This window comes from Myotis brandtii, unplaced genomic scaffold, assembly GCF_000412655.1.
Source record: "Myotis brandtii unplaced genomic scaffold, ASM41265v1 scaffold84, whole genome shotgun sequence".
NCBI classification, from domain to species: domain Eukaryota; kingdom Metazoa; phylum Chordata; class Mammalia; order Chiroptera; family Vespertilionidae; genus Myotis; species Myotis brandtii.
In genome coordinates this window covers 6,233,378-6,252,674 of record NW_005371410.1, presented here as the reverse complement: position 1 = coordinate 6,252,674, position 19,297 = coordinate 6,233,378, and the positions used below count along the sequence as shown (strand labels likewise).

At 50.8% G+C, this 19,297-nt stretch overlaps 1 protein-coding gene across 7 annotated transcripts in view; it reads right to left on the bottom strand.

The window, feature by feature from the left end:
- The window catches only part of BCL11A (B-cell CLL/lymphoma 11A (zinc finger protein)), a 99,464-nt gene that overhangs the window by 51,194 nt on the left and 28,973 nt on the right, over positions 1–19,297 (bottom strand). The window contains exon 1 of one of the 7 annotated variants that reach the window (XM_014532081.1): positions 11,706–11,918. The exons of the other annotated variants lie outside the window; for them this stretch is intronic. The gene's annotated coding sequence lies outside the window, so the exon portion shown is untranslated. Of the gene's footprint in view, positions 1–11,705; positions 11,919–19,297 lie in introns of those variants that run through there. 7 annotated transcript variants of the gene reach the window in all.

The following is a 19,297-nucleotide window of genomic DNA, read 5'->3' as shown; positions in this document are numbered from 1 at the left end:
TATTCCCAGGATGGAGCATAAGGCCCCCACCTACCAGGCAGACTTGCTGTGCATTGCCCAAGGCCAGGAAACCTGTGGAACTCGGGTCTAAGGGCTGTCCAAGCTCCCACACAGGGTTTACAACTGGTGGTTTCCACACCCAGCAGTTCCCACCCAGGACTGAAAAGCCTTCATCAAATACTCAGATGGCTGGACCAAGAAAGTGTGACATTTTGTGAGGACTAACTTAACCCAACTACAAGATTTGGGAGAAAAGATGCAAACCCAATGCCCATTGAGAGGAACAATACTCTGGATCAACAGTCGCCAACCTTTTGGACCTCATGGACCATCGGTTGTCGACCGCGGCTCTGGATCATTTGTCGGAGTTTAATTCCTTTTGTAAAGCTTTTAAAAGTAAACAATAATTTGCATTCATCTGAACCTCCTGAAAGTTAATTATCGACTGTTGATTCAAAAATAATAAAGGAGGAAAAGAAGGGATGGAAGTAAAGGAGAGACGGAATGAAAGATACTGATTGTCAAGTCCCAATTAAACCAAAAAAGGAAGGAAATGAAAGACACTGAGTGTTAAGGTCAAATCAGACCAAAACCCCGCATTTCCCACAGCCTGCTGGGAGCACTCATGACTTTGGGTGGCACATTCTGCAAACTCTGAAAAGGATCATGCTTGGTTCACCTTTGTGCCACAGGGCCCTGGTCTCCTTTCCAACTCCCGCTCACCTGGCAGGACTCCCCCACACAAAGCAGGGATGCCCACCGAGCCTCCGCATGAGAGCACAGGGCGAGGGCTCACCCTGCACCGCCGCTTCCCCAGCCGTCCACGCACAGCTGCCTGCTGGCGTGCATGCAGGGGTGACGATGAAGACGCACAGTCTTCCTGAGGTCCGTCCGGCCTACTCTTCCCTTTCAAAGTTGCCTCGGGGCTTCGCCCAACCCAGCCACCCACTGCAAAGGTAGAGGAGGCCACCAGTCTGAATGCCAGAATATTACACACACTTGCACCTTCCGCCCTGCCAGTCCGCCCTCCCCCAGAGGAAGGCATAATAAAACAAACAAGCCAACCTCTGACTACCTGTGGTTTTTATCTGTACACCGATGTTCTCCTGGAAATGGGAGCTCAGCATCCTGGAAGCCAGAAGATGTCAAGTCTAACGCAGAATGCAAACGGAAGACCGAGGGCGATGAGAGATCCACCTCTGTGTGTCTCCCTCAAACCCCCTCTTCGGCACCGTCTCCCGGCTTGGCAACAAGTTAGGAATTAACCTTAAGGAACAGGTACTGCTGCTCACAGGGAAACATACCTGCGGAGTTTACTGAGAAAGAGGCCTTCCCACCCTAACATATCCCCTGGTGCTCAGGGACCATGGCCATACATTCTTGAAATTATATAGAAAGGTTGAATGTCAGCACAGTCTGTCCCTGCAAACCCTGAAAGGAGAAAACTAAGTATTGCCACCTGCCTCCCGTAGCAGTGAGCACCCCAGCCACTCCTCTGCTCCAAACTGTTCAAACAGACCTTCCGCCAAGAACCAGCCTCTGCAAGCCCTGCCGGCCAGCGCGTGGGAGGGCTGCGGACAGTGGAGGACAAGAGTCCGGAGTCCTGGGTCCTGGGTCCTGGGGCTGTGTGAGGCCAGACATGCCCTTCACCTCTCTGGGCTTCAGATACCACCTCTCCGACCTCTTCACAAGGTTACTCATGAGGAGAGGCTCAAGTCTGACAATGCCCATCAAAGGGCTTATTCGAGCCCATAAAAACACACTGTTTTTTATGTCTATCCTCATTATTAATAGCACAATGGATGTCTGAAAAGGGATGGGCCTAATTTTTTCATCAACCAAAAAACTAGACGGTTGGCAGGACGGGAAGGCACAGAGTCTCAGAGATTGCTTCGAGGGTGTCCTTCGGAGCCCCATTCTTCCAGATTCTTCCAAATGCCTGCTGCAGCAATAGCCCCAGAAGAACACGCCACCTTGTCAGGACTTGCAGGTGAAACGTGTTGCAGCAGCTGTCAGCTCGGGGAAATCACTCATCGCGTAGTCAACCGAGTGGGGCTGCTTTCAGCTGGACAAACACTGGATCCGCACCCGCGTGCGGGCTTTCCTGTCCTTCCCTTGGGGCCAAGCCAGCCCTCCTTTACATTCCTGTCCCAACCAGTAGCCTCCTTTCCCTCAGAGGCACCCCTCCCTCCCCACCCTTCCTCTCTGCTCCGAGAGACAGGGACCTCCAGGCCACCAAGGCCAGGGCATTGAGGAACAATCCCGCAGCCTGCCGCCCCCTCCGGGAGGCAGGGCCACAGCTGCCTGCTCTTTGGTGAGGATAGGTAACCCTCCACCTGGGTCTTTAATGTTAGCCCACGTCATTCATGGATGAGTCCCGAAGGAAAGGGCCAATTACAGACGTCACCAGGAACAACCCCACCGGGGGGAGGAGGACAGTGTCCCCCAAAGCAATGGTGGGCAGAAAAATTCACATCCAGCCAACACCTGGGCGCGACAGCGGACCCACCTGATTTACTGGCCAGACGCTGCGGGGGAGGCGCGGTGCCATTTGGAAGTAACCCACGCAGGGTGTTGCAGGGTACGGGACACCACACTAGGCTTTGCAGCCAGGGTGAAAACCAGATGGTGTCAGGAGACAATGAATGCTCACGGGCAAAGGACCAGTTGTCAGCACACCTCAAAACCCCTTTTTTCTAGCCATCCTTTGACACCCAGCACACTAAATCACAGAGAAGCGGGAAAGAACACCTGGACCCAAAATAGCTAATCGTATTACCCAAAGGTTGGCGAAATCACAGAGAAGCGGGAAAGAACACCTGGACCCAAAGGTTGGCACTCCCGCTTTGTCCGAGGGCGTCGAGGAGAAGGCAGGTGAGCAGAGCTGGGGCTCTGGCCCCTGTCTAACTCCTCTGCATCAGGCCAGAGCTGCGGGCTGACTGGCCTCATCTCATGTCCCAGGTTCTGCCAGTGGCTGCCACCCCGGTCTGCAAACCCCCTGGGACCCTGACACAGCCCTCCTTCAGATGCCAGACAGAGCTGGCCTGGAGTGGCATGGAGATAAACCCCAGTGTGCCAAGCCTCGACCCTCCAAGGTGACAAAGACCTCACTAGACTGCATCTCGTCAGTTCAGGCTCCGTGAGCCAGCCCCAGGGGGCAGGCTGCCTCCCAGGAAAGCCCTGGCTGCACGCAACGCACCCAAGCGCCTTTGTGTGTCTCTGCCCCAAGGACTAACAATACAGGCCACGGCGAAGGCCATGGCTGTGCCCAGCAGCCTGCCAAACTGTGAAGGCGGCATTCACTCTCGTGTCTCCTTCTAAAAACCTGATATACAGCCATTTTTCTGTCAGCAACCTCAAATAATGTCTGTAATGCTGAGATTTAGACACGTGTGCTTCTAAATGCTATTTCGTTATAGCCTCTGCAAAGCTACCTTTCCGCCTAAACATTCAATTAATGTAATTAAATTGCTACCTGATGGCATTATCTCCTTTAACTTGGGATCCAAACTATTGAAAAGCATGTGCCTTTATCCCCCGACTGGTAAGGCATGTGATGAACAGAGCTATAAACATGTTGGCATAACTGAGCTGTTTAAAAATAAATTAGCAAACTATAAAAATAAACAGTTACATACATATGTACTCAATTATGAACTGACTCTAATTTTTGTTCTGAATACTGTCTTTGACCTTAGTCATAAACAAGCACTATTAAAAAAACATAATATCTCAGCAGACAGGAGGCTAAGGACTAAATGCTCTCCAGTGCCTCAGAATGCAAAACAATAGAGAGAGAGAGAGAGAGAGAGAGAGAGAGAGGAGAAAGAGGAAGGGAAGGGAAGGGAAGGAGGAAGATTATACAGAATTACCCCATCTACCTCCCTTTCTCACAGGCTGTGAAAACTCATTCTCCCCCAGGACAGTGCCCGGCCTGGCATCCGGCCACCATGGCGTCCACGTCTCTCACGCCACAGGGAGCTGAGGCAGCCATGGGACCCTCTCTGCCCTGGTTGGTGTGGGGCGGGTGTTGGTTGGGTGTCCCATGCACAGAGAGGTGGCAGGGTGGTTCCTGGTCAGGGGACCTGCTGAGGCTGCAGTCTAGATCCCCAGTAGCGGGCGTGCAGGAGTCAAGTGATGGGTGTATCCCTCTCACACCCATGTTTCTCTCTCTCTCCCTCTCCCTTCCTTTCTCTAAAAATCAATACATTTAAAAAAAAGAAAAGAAGAAGGGAAGGGAAGGGAAGGGAAGGGAAGGGAAGGGAAGGGAAATAAAGGGACTGCCTTTCTTTAAAAGCTGGGGAAATGTGTACAAACATACAAAGACTGCTGTGCTCGGACTGATTTGAAGCTGCTCCTGTCTGACCCGGGAAAGTTAAAACCTGGTGAAGTGCTCTGCATTTCAGATGTGTTGGAGCCTCTCAGGAGAAGAGGGCAGCACGGAGAAGCACTGTGTCCAAGTGCAGCTGTCGCAACAGCTCGCTGTCTGAGTAAGTCCCTGTCACAGGGCGGCCTCCCCACCTGAACTGAGCTCGCTGTCCTAAGTCTGCACCCACCTTTAAGTCGCGAGCTCTTCTGAGACATATGGCAGAAATGTGGAAACTGCCCTCCAAACAGCCCAAGACAGAACGGGGGAGGGGGCACAATCAAGCTGTTGAAACAGGAGACAGGACACGTTTTCACACAAATCCAGCGCCCCTGTAACAAAGGACAGCCTACTATGGGATAATTACTGCGGATTATTATTACAGTTTCTAAAGCAAAAGAACAAAAAAAAATTTCACAAAAGACATATTACACACGCAGATTTCTAAAGCTTTCAAATCATATGGTCTTCGGTGCTGGCTCCTATGGGGTTAGGGTAAGGCCCTGTAAGGCCCGAAGTGAGCAGGACAGATGCAAACACAAAAAAGAAGTCACAATAAACCTGAAATTCTCTCATGTCATGGTGCTTACTGCCCTTTCTGTCACAAACAAAAGTAGTTGAGCAACAGCTAAGTACTTATTCATCTCAAAGAGCCAACCTAAAATTGGGACTGCCCCAGGGCTGTCCACCCCTCCCCCGAACAACTACAAAAAAATAGACATAAATAAAAAATAGGAAGAAACTCAAACCCGGCTACTGTTTTCAGAACGTGGCGGAGAAGGCTTGATGTGAAAGAGGAGCCACAGAAAAGCTCCGTGGACACAGAATGACTCCCCGGCCACTCTCCCCGCCGAGGGGAAGGGGCCAGGACCGCAGCCCGGTCGCCAGCCCCGTCTGCCGTTTACAGAAACAAGGTGTTTGCCAGCTGCTGCAAGAAAAACATCCCCACGACACATTCTTTGAGAGCCGTGGCGTGAGGTTATGGAACAGCTAGTGTGGAACGGTGCTGGGCTCCTCCCTTTCTGAAGACTGTCTTTTCCTCCAGGAGGGAAGGACGTGATCGGTGGGTGAAGGATGGTCCTGGTGCCGGGCTCCTTGGCAAACTGGCCAAGGAGGAGTGCGCTGCCATGAGAATAAAGACACCAGGAACCCAGCTCTGCCTGGCTCAGGAAGAGGCTGGTGCTGACATATCGGGGGCCATGGCCGTGGCTGGAGGCCTTGAGATTTCCTGAGGGTCTCTCGGACAACAAGGCTGGGTCTCTGAGCGGACAGCCTAGCCTGCTCTAGGGGCTCTCCTTTGAATCGCCTCTGGTTCCAGAATAATTAGTTCTATGTGTGGCAAAGCCAGCACTACAGAGAGAGGGGGCGGCGGGGGGCGGGGAATACTAAGTCCTAACTTGAGGGATGTGAAACTCTTCTTCTAAATGCTGTGTTTCAAGGTCTTTATCAAGACTGCTGGGCAAAGGAGCCCCCCCTCCCCCCAGCCCCCGCCCCATGGAGAGGAACCTGTTGCTGGCAAAAGATGTTTACCTGTGAGCCCTACCCCACAGAGGACCCCTTAACACAAAGGGGGCTCAGACAGAAGCAACCGGCTCCTGTTTCTCATCACGCTCCTAAAATCCCCGGTTTCTCATCTGAAGATTCAAGCTGAGGTCAGGGCAAGAAAGCAATTTGTTTGACTCCGGCCCTTGCAAATTACCCCAAATAATTTACTTGGTCTCAGCTTTGGCTGGCTCGGGTGCTGTGTGGATTCCAAGAATTATTTTACTTTTCCATTAGAGGGCTCTCCACACTCCTTTCAAGGAAAAACACTCTATCTGCCAGCCAGCTTCTCTCCAGGAATGGGAAAGGGGGAGGAGGAGGACCGCGGAGAGGAGGTTAACGGATTTCCATAAGGAATTCCAAACCCCAGAGTGACCGGCCGGTCAGAGCACGGCAGAGCCACAGACTCTGCAGAAAAGGACTCTCTGGGGGTGCAGGGCAGTGGGTTCCCGGGAAGCTGCAGGCACCAGGAGAGGGTGCTGCCCAGGGAAAGGCAGCTTACATGCCCATTTCTAGAGCCCATGTCCACCAGCAGCCCCGGGGCGTTACCCAAGCTCTGGGAGGCCAAGCTAAGGAAAGAAGTGCAAGTCTCAAAGCACATATTCCAGTGTCTTTGGTATCTCAAGAAGAACAGAGCAGGAAACGGAATAAAACCAATTCAGAAAAACACCTTCCCTAAAGAATCACAGTTAGAGTAGGACTTATGTCATCTCAGCTACAAGCTGTCTACTAGAGCTCTACCAACCGCCCCATCCGAGGGCCATGCCCCTGCCCTCCCAAACCCTCCTGAGCAGGGCAGCCTAGCACCCACCCTTGGCCCCAAGCAGAAGAGGAGCCTGAAGCTTGGGTAGAGCACCTCCCAGTGCCTTCCCCAGCCCAGAATACAGCAATGCCATCCTGATAGGCACCAAGGATCCACCCTAACGCCTCTCTTCCTCTCATACCCCACATCCAATCTGTCAGCAAATCCTGTTGATTTTACCTTCAAAATAAGTCCCAAACCCAGTCTCTTCCCATAGCCACAGCACCCTGAGGCAAACTGCCACCATCTTGCCTGGGTTTGGGCAACAGCCTTCTGACTGCTTCTGCCTCGCCTTCCTACACTCGAGTCTTTAAAAGGAGCCAAAGGGACCTTCCGGAAACCCAAGTCACCGAACGCCACTCCTCCAGAGGCAAAGCTAACGTCTGCACAATGGCCTACAAGGTTCTGGTCCCCTCCGTGGACCTCAGTTCTTATTCATCTCCCAGCGACTTGCACCCTGACCACAGGGCCCATCACTCCTCCAGCAACCAGACAGATGGTGCGTTTTCTGTTCACTCTGCTTGGGACCCTCTTCCCCCAGAAATCCACATGGCCGAGTCAGACCCAAATTAGAGTTCTTACCCCTAAGGCTTAGAGGAGCTTCTGCAAGAGGCTAAGAGCCTGGGAGGTGCTATTCACCTGCAGCTCTTCAGAGCTCTTGCCCCTTGGTGTACACACGGGTACACACACGTGTACCCTTGCAGCCACGTGTCCAGGCAAACTGAGATGCGCACACTCACCCAACACTGTGCAGGAGTACTAGGCAGGGGCAAAGCCCTGAGACACCAGCTTCCTCCAGGCATTACTCTTCCTCTGAAAGCTTTCAGACTCTCCCTCCTCCTGGTGGGAGAGGTGTAGCGGGGGAGGGGGCCTTGGGAAGGGACCAATTGCTTACACCTGAGAGCCCAGGATCTGCCAGAAATGCTAAAGTACTTTCTCCCACCCTGGCATACATTTTGACAAGCAAATATATGCTCCCCAGTAGGCAATAACAAGGAGAAGTCTGAATTAAAAGAACTTGCCAATTTGAAAAGAAATGCCATTCTATGTGACTCCACTCTATTCTGTTACCAATAAAACACTTAAAGATGCTATTCATGCAGACATAAAGTGCTAATGGCCACTTGTTAACATGTTTCATAATGCTAATATTTCCCTCTGATTTCCAACAGTTCTTTTTTTTTTTCCTTCTCCTTTTTTGGGGCTATTTTAAGTTAACAGAGCACTAATCTGATTTGAAAGTGAAGGCTTAAAGAGCCACACTCTACATAACTGCACTATTAATGGCAACCATTGCTTTACATGCTGCACCGTTTCATGAAAACAATCATCACTCAGTTTTTCCAAATCATAGAAAGAAAAGCTGTAATAAGTTGCAAATGCAGGAGGCATAGAAGAAGCTCCCCATGGAAGACAATGGTGGGGAGGGGTGCCATCGGTTCTTCTTAGGCTTTGTTACCTCTTCTCCATGAAGGCAAGAGGAAAAGGAATGGTAAAGCAAGTGGGATTTTTTTCTTTCAAAACAAACAAATAAATAAGAATGTGGCAGCTTCACCTGCTACGTTCAGCTCACCAAGCTGGCCTTCTGGTAACCAGGATGAGAGTTCAAAGGCAAAAGGAAAGACATGGCTCAGTGCTTGGTACTAACGGGGCCATAGAAAGAGTAGCACTTCCCAGGAAATGCAGTGTCTCCATGACTCAAAAATGAGTATGTATGCAGACCTGGACCTGCAATTTTCTCCAAACAACTGGGAAGGCTAAGAAAGTGGAGTTGGGAAGCAGTAAAGAATGCTTTGTACTCACCCTCCCTGGAGAGCTGTCCCAAGTGGAAGCCTGCTCACCTCGGATGCTCTAGAGGGGGCGATTCAGGAGGCACCTACAGGCCCACCTATACCTCTGTTGAGGTGCTAATGGTGGCTGGCTGCCTGATGTGCTAGAAAACGCACAAATGGGTCTGGGAGACAGAAAAACCTATTAGGGTTTGTGGCTGAGCTCTACTAGGTCACTTGGTGGCCTGGGCACCCGTCACTTCCCCTCTTTTAGGCTGTGTATTTTAGGTTTTCTGGCTCTCAGGTAGAGGATTTGCCCGCCCCTCCCCCCCGCCGTGCCCTCCTCTCCCAATCAATCCATCTCCCAGATGAGAAAGTCCGCTTCACGAGCGAGCAAGAACGAGCCTGCTCTTATTCATCTCTGCATCTCCAGTGCCCAACACAGCGCTGGGCATAGAGTGAGGAAGTGCTCACCGCGCACATGTGAACAAAGCAATGAGGTTACGTGTCATCTGCCTCTCATCTCAGCTCTAATACTTTGGTCCTGCGAAAACAAAAGCCCCCAGTAACTTCATGTTGCTTATCAAATAACTTAAGAGGCTCCAATAATGAAGGCATCAGGGCAGCCCTGGGTTGCTTGAAATTTGTCCCGAGCCTAGAGAGGATCACCTCTGATGAAGATGGCTTGTTTTCTTTCAGTTTCTCAAGGGAGTCCCCTTCAACGAGGGAGAGGAGAGCAGGCAGGTTTTACTGCAGGACACATCTAAAGTGAAGAAATAGACTTGACCATGTTACACACCCACATGACATCCATTTGAAAGACACAAGGGGAATGGAGTTTTAGCCATTAGCATCTCAGAAATGAATCTCACCCAAAGACAAAACCCCCAGGGCACAGCAGACAAGTCCCGTTTGCCCTCGCCAGCACCTCTGGGTCCCACTGAGAGAGGCACACAGAGCAGACAGCCCACAGAACAATCACCCATGGGGAGAGTTTCCCGGATAGTGAGGGGTCCCCTCCCCCTCCATAATCCACGGTACAGAGCCTTTGGGAGGTGGTGAATGGCTGTCTCCTTCTCATCCTCACAATCTGAGCCACTGTCTCCTGGCAGGAGGATGACCACAGTAAGGGCATATGGATGGTCTTACCTATACCTACACCGGAGAGTGAGTCACCCTGTGCTAATTAGGTTTGAGGCCCACCCCTCTCGTTCCTCAGTCCCCAGTCTATGTGGTCAACACTGCTCCAAGATGGTGGGATATGGGACAAAGAGGGGACCAGGACTTTGGTCCTAGCAGTGGCACTAGATGAAGTCACTGCACCAGCTGCCCACTCCCCGGGGCATTCGCTGCCAGGCGATGAGAGAGAAGCTGCTTCCATGCCCCAGCAGAAGCCACTGGCCAATGCCCTAAAGCCAAGCGCCCATGGCAGCAGGTGCTGGGGTGTCTCACCAGAGGTGGGTGCTGGGTCAGCCTCTAGCAAGAACTCCTACTTCTTCTCTCTTGTTGGAGCATATCTTCCAGTGCTGCCAGGATCTTCCCTGTTCTGCTCTCTCCCTTCTAGATCCCCCTTCCCTCCAAGGGCTGGCTGCCTACTCCCACCCACAACAGAACAGACTCATCCTGGGCCAGGACAGAAAGTCTCCACCACACGGATACTCCCATCATGCCAGCATCTGAGAAATTAGGAGTGAGAGCCTACTCTAGAGCCGGGCACATCTGAGTCAGCACCTACGCTGGGGTGCTGTGTGCACACAGACAAAGGGCAGGTGGCCCATCTTCCCAATAAGCCAAGGTCATGTTGTCTTCCACAAAAGGGCACCTCCAAGGATGAGAAGCGCTTCCCAAGGTCCTAAATTCCCAAAGAAGGAGGGGATAAGGGAAAAGGAGGGGAGGAGAGAGGAGAGAGAAGGAGAGGGGAGGATGTTAGGAAGGAAGGCTGGCCTGAGGAAAGCTGGTGGACTGACCTGGGCTGAGGCTGAGGGGATCCACAGGAATCTCTGGCCACACCAGCCATTTCTTTCCAGACTCCCCCTCCCTGCTCCTGCCCCGTCCTGGAACTGCCAGCCAGCACAGCAGGGCTGCCCACGGCTCTCCAAGGGGAATGCATGTGTGCTGGGCCACCGCTGCTGGGATGGGTGGGAGCAGGTAAAGAAGTAATGAGAATGGCCAACAAATGAACCAGAAGGCGTGTGGACGGCCCACGGCACTAACGGAACAGCAGTGCTGAGCCCGGCCCTGTGGGCAACCCACTTCTGGACAGTCCTGGGACTTGGGAGAACCGGTCACCTACACATGGAATTAAATCGGTGGGTTTTTTTCTCATGAAAGAAATAGGAATTGTGCAAGTAAATCTACTTGGTCTGGATGATCCTGTTCACAACATGTCAGAAAGGGTAGCACTGCAAGAGTCGGTGAATTCCACTGGTAAAAGGATTCCCCTCCAAATATTGATGGGCTTACATATGCCTACACCAGACAGAGAATGAATCACTACTTAAAGCTACCCCAGCATCTGCTAGAGCCACCGGAAGAAAAGCGGTACTAAGTCCCTTCTGAAAGCAGCCCATACTCCCTTCTGGAATGTTCTGGGCTGATTGCAGGATGCTGCTCCCAGTTCCCACACCCCTAGAGGATCCCCTCGCTGCCCTCCCAACGTCTGCTCAGGCCTGAGGAGCCTCCCCCACACCGACTGCTCGGAGAGAAGAGGCAGAAGCTGAAAGCACAGAGCTCACTTGGCCAAGAGGAAAGGTGCTCAGGGAGGGAAGGCCACCCCCATCCCATCCCCATCCTGTCCACAGGGAGAAGGGGTGGGGGTGGGGGGGCAGGAATTTACTCATCCAGCCAAGGAATCCAAAGCAAAGCCTACCCTTTTAATTTTCAATCAATTAGCCTGAACGAAGTATGAATTAAATGGCATCTATGAACCGGCGTTATTTGGGGCATGAAAATACAAAAAGTAAAACATAAATCCTTGCCCTCCAAAGCTTATAGTTGGGGAGGAGAAAATACCAACACCCAGGAGGCAGCGTGAAGACCACTGATGTGCTCTCACTAACCCCAGAGCGATGCTTCCACCAACGGGAGCAGCAGGGCTGGAGCCACTACCTGATGGAGTCCAGCCGCTGCGGGTCCCCACTCCGCGTTCTTGGTGACCGGGAGGAAGGGCCTTGGAGATCCGGCTACAGAAACAAGCACTCAGTGCGTGTCCCTGGGAACAAGCTACCTTTTCTTCCTCGAAACACAGCCCGAGCTTCGGGGGCGAAGAGAACAGAGAGGCAGATGAAGGTCTGACACCCACACAGGGGTTTCCAAGCGACTCTTGATCCCCCAATTTCCAGGCTTCCCCATTTCTGCTCCGGACTTGAGACTGGAGGCAGAAGTTCCCAGGCCGCTTCGCCCACGGTGAGGTCACACTGTGGGGATTACCGAGTCACCTCCAGGCAGGGCAGGGCAGAACAGGAAGTGAGCTGGTGAGGCTGAGAAAGTGCCAATCGGGGACATTCTCTGGGCTCCGAGGGGCCAACACCCATGCAGGGGTTCTGGGCTACAAATGCCCCGGAGTCTGAAGAGCAGGTGGCTCCTCTTCTCACCAGTTTGTTTACGTCCTGATTGCACTGGGGCAGGAAAGAGGGTGGCAGGACTGGGAGTCCAGCCCTGTGGCTCTAAGCCGGCTCTTACTCATGCCGTGTTTGTGTGCCCTGAAATGCTTTCCCACGTCTGTAATGCTTTTCCTGTCGTCCTACACACTCGCCATCACCTCTCCTCACCCCAGCACCCGGAGAAGATGTGTTATCTGTGCATTTGGGTTTTGTTTTACTATTAAGCACAATGACCAGCTCCTGTTATTATCACACAGGTTGTGCGGGAAACTCAAAAAAAGACTTGGCTCTGCTGGCTCTCGGGGAACCTGGGCTCTGCTCCTCCAAAACCTACGTTGTCCAGATGTCAGTGGGAAGTTAGAGACAGCTCTCTCCCCAGCAGTGAGTGGGGCCAGAAAGGCCACTCACGGTATTTCTCAGCCTCCAGGAAGCCATCACTGGGCGAGGAGCCAAGAGGGTGGAGGCACCTTCCGGGACGGGATCCCAACTCTCCATCACCTGGTGAAGCAGAGAGGTGGTCGGGAAAACCCGAGACAGGAATGGAGAACTAAGTTCAAGATGAACAAGGACAAGAAAGGGCGGACTGAGATGTGGCAACGATACGGTTGGGACAGAACGTTAACTGCACCCAGCGATGGCTGACCGACCGAGGAACCCCAACGGGCATCAAGCTGGGCATGAGTCATCAGTGAAGCACTGGTTTTTAAAAAGCAAGCAAGATACCCGAGCACAGGTCTAGGAGTAAGGAACGTGGACAGCACGAAGGTGTCTGCAATCATTAGACCAGTGTTCGAGTAAAGGATCTGGGAAGCCAGGAAGTTCTAAAGAGAGGTACAAAAATCATAAATGAGTTGAGAGATCACTGATTTATGAATTCAAGTTCAGGAAGTTGAAATTATTAAAGGGAGTAAAGAAAAGAATTCTAAAATATGAGGGGTTTTAGCCCACGGCTGGTGACAGGACAATCTGTCTTTTCTGGAATGAAGAGGAAATGGGTAAAGACTGAAGCAGAGGGATTGAAGGCAGACGAAAGGATTCCCTCCTCTCGAGAGAGGTCTTTAAAACCAGAACCCGTGCAGTGGAGAAGAGGTTGGGCTGGCCAGTTCTCAAGAACTGTCTGCCCCCGAGAGGGTATGGGTTCCACGACCACCCCAACTCCATCAACCCCATGTGTCCAATGATCTGGATAAGGACGCCAAGCACACACAGGGCAACATCAGAGCTGCCACACTGTGGGAGCCCTAGCAGGAACCGGGGCAGAGGACAGAGGCAAGGGAGGAGGTGCGAGGCAACACACCCACCCTCTGCAATGGCCGTGTGGTTGGGTGTTCTGCTGCTTGGGTTCTGCCACAGGGTCCCCAGGTCAGCATTGCCCAGAGAGATCTGGAATCTCTATCAGCAAAGCTCCAGTTCTGAACAGTAATCCAGCCGTCGTGATGAAAGCACTGGGAGTAGAACAAGTTACTCGGCAGAGGCCCAGGGAGCCGCCCCTGGGTCCTGCGGGGCAAGGAGAGGCTGTACAGTTGCTACCGCTTTACAGGGTGAGAGTGCGGGGGCCGGGCTTTGGGCCATGTCTGTCCCTGCCTAGGGAGTGGCCTCGGGGACATGGCACTCTAGAGAATCTTGTTACTACTTAGTGCTAATAAAACTTCCTCTTTAAGTGTCTGTGTTAGAACAGACTCGAGATGGTGCCTGCAAAATGATGTTCCCACTCACCTGCATTTCAATATACTTACTTGAGTGGAGAGTGAGAGGCAGGGCCCAGCCAGAAATCGCCCGTGGGAGGGCATCACACACGAGAATGTCAGTTTCTCACATGCGCGGAGGTGGCTGGACAAGGCCAGAAACATCGAGGCCAACCTGAGAGTTGCCACTTACAGGGTGTGGAGGGTTGGGGGCTTGGGGGGGCCCACCAGTGTGTTGAGGAAATTTCAGGAGCCTCCTTATCGTTACAGAGTTCCCTTGACAGTCCATCCAGAACCAGACTGTAAGAGGGGGTGCCCCGGGGCTTCCCGAGGACCCAGCGATTACTATTGAGGCTCGGGAAACGCTGGACGGACCCCATCAACATGCCGCTGTGTGATGGGCTCAGATGCAGACGCGGTCATTCATAGTGGGAGTTCATGGGGCTGCTTACTACTCACATGTTGCCATTTAAGTTGAGACCCAGAGCCACAGGCTGCACCCAACCTGCCTCCCTAAAATCCACAGCCAAAGGAGAGTCCATTCCTTCCAAGAGCTCTGGTACACACCTCTCAGCCCATGAAAGAAAATGAAGAGAAGGGGGATTCCTCAGTCCTGACAGGTTGTGCCAAGCCAAGAAGCTTGCTGTCTCCCACGTACACCAAGAGCCCCTTTCCAAACGCAGACTACCAATAAATAAATGAACGAGTGAGTGAGTGAATGAATGAATGAATGAATGACTGTGTGAAAGTAGGGCAGGAAAGGGAGCCTAGGAACTGTGCGTGGCCGGATTGTGGGGATCAATATCTCCGAGGCACTTTGCGGCCTCTTTGATTCTCTAACCTCCAGAGTGAGAGACATAAAACACAAAACATTACACCTGTCAGGTGCAGTGCCCCGAACCATCTCCAGGCAGCTCAGTCAGTACATCAGACTTTTAACGATGTGGAAGTTAAAGATTAAGAACACGTTGGAACGCTGACTTTAGGCAGTGCCAACAATGTGTCTATAACCTGTTAGGGGAGATGGGTGTGGAGCGTCGTACGAGAAAGATGACAGCACCCAGGCCGCAGAGGGAAAAACAAGGTCCCCACTAGCTTTCTTCCCTCCCTTCTGTCCTTCCTTCTTCCCGAGGGAAGTCACTCCTGCTATCCGGCACGCCTTCCAACAGCAGTAAGTCAGCCACTCCAGAGAGGGAGGCTGGAACCGGTGGACTGGGGGCACGCTGCTGAGGCCAATTCTGTCCTGACACGTCAAGTCAAAGCCACTGGTTCAGACATTCACGTGGGCATGGGGATGTGCTTATTCAGACAAGGGCTCCAGGTTACATCCTGCATTCTCCTGGATTACTCCAATGACAATAAAAAACTCACTGAAAGCAAAGAGACACTTTTCACAGGGCACTGCCATTTGCCAATCTATAATGTAAGTATTCATGGCTATGCTTAGTTAACTCTCTCTGGACATGGAGTATTAAAAGTTTGCATCTGCTTGTTCTGCTCTCTCTCCCTCTCTCTCTGGCAGAAAATTCATGTCACTGATAAGCAATTATTGTACCTCCTTCAAATAACTCAGCTTAAATGTTCATGTATGGCTGTAGGTATAGATGCACAAATGTGTACCTGATGTAGTGTTATGGTTTCTTTTTTTCCAAAAATTCAGAAAGCCAAAGATAGCAGATAACATGATATACCTTGAATGGCATGTCCTATGGATAGAAGCAAAACAAATTTTTTTAAAGTCCTTGCAAAATTATGCAGGAGTATTCAATTTTTCCTCAAAAGTTCCCTGGCAAATGGGTGCCTCTTTAATTTTCAGCCTTACAAAAACTCTTCTGCAGGTTTTGTTTATTTTGAGGAAACATTTCACTTTTTTTTCAAGACATGAGGTGTGAATGATGCAAAACAGTATTTGGATATGTAAACTGAATTATTTGCATAATGTATTACTAATCAGTGAGTATAAATTCTGGAGTCTAAGGAACTGAAATCAAGTGCCACAAGATTTTTAAATCTACATTTAAAAAGTAAAAAGCATCGCCCTTTGGTGGAATAATGTGCACATTTGCATTCCGTTTATAAGCAGGAGGAATTATCCCCACGGAGTTTGCTGAAGAGTTTTAAATAAATGATGCTGATGTGCACTGCTTTGCTCTGACTCAACAGTCCTATTCACAGGCACGACCACACCAAGCACCAAGGACCAAGGACCAAGGAGAGTAAAGTTATCTGCATCTAAAAAGGCAGACCTCACCCCCATCCCCACGAGGGTCTGCCTGCTGGACCCACAGGAGTCTGTGATATAAAGCAGGACGGAGGGGCAGCCAGACATTCTGCCTGCAATACCGGTTAGATCAACTTGATCACGTTGCCATGAGGCCCAAAGCATCCACGCCCTCCTTCTGTTGGGTGTCCATTGGTACCGTTAGGCAAGCTTAGCCCCTTCTTTGCAGAAAAGCGCTGGCATGGATGTGCAAACAGTAAAGAGTATTCCAGCTTTGCACACTCCCTTTGTCAATCACGCACAGTAAAACCAAGTTGAAGGAACTGTCTGAACACACACATTTGGGGAAGGGATGAAGTGCGGAGAAGAGAAAAAGGAGGTGTAGCCCCGCAGTCGGACTCAGACAATGGCACTTTTCCCATTCCCACAACAGTGGCCTGGCGGGTCCCGAATCACCCAAGTCACCTGCATGCTCAGGACTCCCCGAGGTGCAAATGCGAGTGCACACACACACACACACACACACACTATTCTTGAGGGTGCCAGGTTACATTTCTACAGCAGCTGCTCCTATTGTGTACTGCCAGTGAAGCCAAACCAGCCTAAAATTTAATTTAATCTGCTGTAAACCCAAGTGTCATGCACTTCGATGGCAGCCGAAAGCGCCACTCTCAGATAACTGAGTGACACCTGCTAATAATAGCCTCTACATGAACTGGCCTGAGCAGGCATTTTGTAGAACCAGAGGCACCGATGCCTGGGAAGGCTGGTGAGGCTGCAGATCCGGCTGAAGAGGGCCCACCGGGCGCCCACGTGCTGGCTGCACTAAGACCCCCACTGGATGACCTTGCTTTCAAGCTACTCAGAGACGGTCCTGGCTTTTGCCAAGGGGCACCGAAATGCCCCTGCACAGCCGTGCAATCCTGTACGGCTCCCTCTCCCCTTCGGGGGCGGTGCCAGCCCTCCCTTGACTGCGTTTTGGTCCCCTTCCTCCTTAGTATGCAGTCAGCCCTCTCTCAGGCGAACCACCTTTCTCCAACATTCAGGGCTCCAATGGCCACCGGAAGGCCCCGAGGCTTGTCTTCCTCACACTACCAGGTAAGTGGGCACTGCCCCCTGCTCCTTCCCGACATCCATTTGCCGAAGAGCCACAGGTGCTGAAACTCACTCAACTCCACTGCACCTCTCCTTCATGCATTTGAAAAGGCCAAGGGATCTCTTTTCTTCCAGGAGGAGGGAGCACAGCGCAGACAATTTATGACCCTTTAACAGTGACCTTTCCAGATACTAGACCTGAGCTCACAGGTACTTTCGTCCCAGGTACAGCTGCCCCCTCACTATCTCTGAGCCAAACCCTGTGGGAAGAAATAACACCCACCGAACAAGGACATTCTGCTCCTTAGCAGTCAGATAGCACCTTTATTTCCGGGACAATCTCACATATACTAAAGTAGAGACTGGTGTCAATCAACCCCCAAGCAGGAGCCACCCAGCTTCCTCCTCTAGCCTCTCACACCAATCTTGTTCTATCTAGAACCCCACTGCCAACCCTGCCCACTAGATTACTCACACCGATTCTAGACATCCTATCATTTTATCAGTAAATACTTCAGCGTGTATTTTTAAAAGATAAAGAAAGACTTTTTTCTTTAACCACAAAACCATTATCACACACACAAAAAAATGAAGGGACGATAATTTCTTATCATTAAATAGAGGAGTTACTTTAGACTTAGAAAGACTTCTCTCCGTCTAGGTCATGCTTTGGAGGATCCCTTCCACCCAGGTTCAAGACTGAAGCCAAGGAAAGCATTCAAAAACTCACACTCTCTCAACAAGATCACAGTTTGTTTAAAGCCACCTTGCACTTCAGCCCAATTCCTGCCTCTTGCATCATCCCTTGTCCTATGTGGGGTCGCACGCACCCTCCGGAGTCCTCTGTGAGGGTCCTCACTCCTCTCAAAGTCCCCCTAGGCCCGGAGTCTCCCTCACTCCCCACCACCTGTCCCGTCACCCATCAGCAAGCAGGTGCACTCCCAGTGTTCAGAACTGGTATTTATTTTTCTTCGAAGAAAGTGTTCTCCGGACCAGCGCTGCTCAGAATTCATTCACAGAGCATGTCTTGGATATACAGCTGACTAGATATGTCAGTTATGTTCCAAATGGGGTTTCACAGGTCAAGGTTTTGCAGGCAAGAGCAAATGCTATTTTCAGCCAGGATAAGGTCACGGTGCTTTTAGAGACAGTGAGGTCTACAATAAAACCTATTGATCAGCCTCTGGAACTGGTGCTCCAGAGAGACTCAGAGATTGAAACAAAAATTGCCTGGCAGTTTTCTCTGTAGACTCGGTGGGTAAAAGCTTGTTGGACTTAATATCTTTCAGGATATAAACTAAGTAAGAAGTAACTGGGTACAGATTACTGAAGTCCATTTAACCAGATGCAGAGGCGGGTCACGGGGAACATCCTCCTGTCAGAACTTTGAGGAAGGGGACTTCAAGGCAAAAAGGATCCCCCAAGAGAGATCAACACCAGCTTCTCTAGACAGTGAAGGCAAAGGTACAGGCTGCATCCATGGTTTTTCCCTCAGATCGTTGTCCCTAAGTTTGAAACACTGCCCCCTCAGTCCAGGGCTATGTGAAAAACAGACCCTCAGAGACAGACAGCATGATGAGAGGAGGTATTCGCATGAGTGATTTTTAAAACTTCTATACTGAAAATGGAATCATGGTAAACTGAAGACCTTCCTATCTATGCACATTATATAGAGATAGAATGCATTATATCACTATATATACACTCACACTACATGTGATACATGTATGTGTGCATAAATGTATGTATGTGTACATAAATATATGCTATACCTTATGATGATAGCGTTGCTGCATATGGGAATTTTTTCAAAAGACCTAAGTTTTTTTTACAGGTGTACCCCACAGGATTCCAATGAGAAAAATCATTTATTGCCAGTGAAACTGGAGAAATAAATTTGGAAATCATACAAACACACGGGAGCCCAACCACACGCATCGTCAAGGCACGGAAAGCCACTGGAAAGCTATTTCACTGGCCCGAAAGGTCGTGAATTTACTGTGGTTTCAGCAGCAAACCCTAAATAATTTACTTAAGTCAAATAGGAGTTTTAAGTAAAGACATTAATGTACTGGACTATCACATCTTAAACTTCAGCCAGAGATCTAAAACTTTGAAATCAATTAAGTCCCGATAAATACCTCTCCATTATCAGTGGTGTTTGATTGTTTGGGAGACTCGGGACCACAGGAACTACTGTGAAAACTGTAGGGTA